Source organism: Hippocampus zosterae, chromosome 12 (genome assembly GCF_025434085.1).
Source record: "Hippocampus zosterae strain Florida chromosome 12, ASM2543408v3, whole genome shotgun sequence".
NCBI lineage: Eukaryota > Metazoa > Chordata > Actinopteri > Syngnathiformes > Syngnathidae > Hippocampus > Hippocampus zosterae.
This window is the reverse complement of record NC_067462.1, coordinates 3817769-3820874: the sequence shown is the minus strand read 5'-3', so window position 1 is coordinate 3820874 and position 3106 is coordinate 3817769.

The window sequence follows — 3106 nt, the reverse complement described above, 5'->3', positions numbered from 1 at the left end:
GTGGTGGCGCATTGACAGGCAAGCGGGTGGGAGGGGAGAAAAAAAGGAGGAACGGCGTGGAAAAACACGGGAGTGAAAATTGGACGTGATGTATTCTTATTGATGAGTGTATCATTTATCGCGAATAAAGTCAGCTTAGCCTGCAGGGTGAGCTGGTGGTCACGGGGTCGGCGTTCGAATCCGAGCTGTGGCCTTCCTGTGTTAAGTTCGCCCTGTGCTCGAGTACGTTTACGCCAACGGCCTCCCACATTCCGGAAACGTGCACATCAGGTTTGATGAAGATTACATTTCATGGCATATCCGCCACCCCTTGTGAGGATAAGCGAATTACAAAATGGATGGATGGAGAAATATCTCTGCTTTTGCAGATGAGTGCAGGCCAGAGGATCTGCGAGGGGGAGGGCTGCGCAGCTGTGGGAGTGCGTTCACAACCAAAATGGACTTGGGGTTATTTGAAGGCACTTTAAATGGCATGTGAAATGGTGGCAGCTGTGTTCTAAAAGCCATTTAACGTGAATTTGAAGGTGACTGTATTCAGTTAGTTTCACTTCCCGTGTGGAAGGGAGGGGGGGGGGGGGGACGGTATAAAAATGCTCAGTTCCTATAATTTGCCGAGAAGTAAAAAAATACAATTTATCAGCATATTATTCCCCACTTTGAACACAATTGGGAGCGTTTTGACTTTGGGGTGGAGTTACACCAAAAGCCACACTTTGCAGAAAGAAGAAATTCGACTGTTCAAAAGAAGAGGATGGCGCAAAAGAAGTCATGCGGCATGAGAAGGAAAAAAAAAGAAAATATGGAAGCACAGTGACATCGCCGAGGACTGGATGTCCTTCCAAAACGAATGAAAAGATGAGACCAAAACAGGTCACGGAGGCTCGGAAGAGGCCTGCAGGATCACCGAGGGATTGTTGGCAAGTATAGGCTGCGGCCTACATGTGACAACAAACAGTCCATTTTATTCATATTACTGAGCGAGGGCGTTGCAAGAACATCACAGACTGGACGAAAAAAAATAAAAATCAGGGGGGGGAAAAAGCATTTATGAAGGAATCGTGAACATATTTGCTTCTTTTACAAATAGACGGTAGAGATTATACTGCAAATTACCTTTTTTGCGATTTGTTTTAAAAACCTATTGCGCTCTATTTCATCCACTTCTCAAAGCCACTGGAACATCGACTCTACTTGTTGCCAAGCAGACCTGTCATCTCCGGTTACAAATGCATCCTGTTTACAGCTGCTGTTGGGTCACCTGCACAAAACAACCTCCAATGACCCCCCTCCCTGCCCTCCCCCCGGACCCTCCTTCTCCGTGCCATGGGAGCGTGCGCCACCATTATTCCATTAAGCCTTCACACAAGGTCCTGGTAGAGCACTTTGAGCGAAAGGCAGCTGACACTCGCCGGGAAAAAAACAAAACAACACTCGACAAGATCTCTTGAGACAAGGTGATGGAGGTATCGGCTGAAAGGTTCAAACAAGACTCTCGAGTTTGGATCAATTCACACCAGCAAATCTTCAACATCGAAGTGGGGCTCCGTTATCTCCGCTTCCGCAAACAAGTGCAGGCCGGCGGATCTGCAAGGAGGAGGGCTGCGCTACTGTGGGAACGCTCACAACCGGCCAATCAAAATGTCTCCTTTCGTTCCCTCTAAATGCGGCACGCTAGTGTCCCGACAGAGACGAAGCACAACTGCACTGCGAGACCGATCCCCACCCCCCAGATGGCTCCAGACCAGTCGCGCTGCCCCAGTGGGATGATTCTAAAAATATATGAGACAATTTCATACGGTTTGCCGATAGTTGTTCACATATCTATTCATTTAAATATGCCGCGTACAGTCTATCCGCATTTCTGTCTGATCCTGCTCTCAGAAGGTCGCGGCGCACTCACCGAAATGAGCATTGAAGGAGAAAGCGGCGCAAAAAGCTTCTTAATTGTATTCAATGATGTAATGACTGTCTTGTTTTTATGAAGTATAATATTATAGAAGGACGGCCCGGTATTCCAGTGGTTAGCACATCGGCTTCACAGTGCAGAGGTACCGGGTTCGATTCCAGCTCCGGCCTCCCTGTGTGGAGTTTCTCCCCGGGCCTGCGTGGGTTTTCTCCGGGTGCTCCGGTTTCCTCCCACATTCCAAAAACATGCGTGGCAGGCTGATTGAACACTCTAAATTGTCCCTAGGTGTGAGTGTGAGCGTGGATGGTTGTTCGTCTATGTGTGCCCTGCGATTGGCTGGCAACCGATTCAGGGTGTCCCCCGCCTACTGCCCGGAGACAGCTGGGATGGGCTCCAGCACCCCCCGCGACCCTAGTGAGGATCAAGTGGTGCGGAAGATGAATGAATGGATATTATAGAATGCTCAGTAAGACACGTTTGAAACGAAAAGAGAGAATGAAACACAACTATGGATTTCGCACTGTCGAAGACACGGCAAAAGGCGGAATTTGACGCCATGTCATGATGTCGTGTCCTTTTGTGAACCAGGAGTGTTGTGGCACGGATGCTCTTGGCGAACGTCATTATCACCCAATCAATAAATCAATGACGACGACCGGCGTAGATATCCAACAAGAAACCGGTTGCTATGGGGATATACGGGTAAAGAAAAAAAAAAAGCCCATTCCAGTCTCATTAGATTATCAAATCAATAAACAATCAAAGTGACTTTCAGACAATGCAGGAGGACCTCTTTCCTCAAATGAGAAAATGAACCAGCGACGCGTCGTCTTCTGTTGCTCATTTTGTTAAATGTCATCCTCGATAGGTTGATTTTCCACCTATTATTAAACAATATTTGGATCAGTTGTCTGGCGATCGATGCCCGACAAATCCTCCTACGACTGCAGACTATTTTATTTTTTTATTTTTTTGGCGATCGACTGTCCAGTCTGACACCAAAAGTCCAAAATTGGAGTTTGGAGACCCGAATAAATGATTGCATAGCAGGTTGGAGAAATGTTGACGCACATCTTCAGACAGCAGGTCACCCTAATTGCCAGGTGAACGTTAACAGTTGAGCACAACTTTTTATAATGAGTTGCGAGGGGAGGAGCGGGTCATCCGCCAAGCATTGTGGGGGGGGGTGCGGGAGGGGGG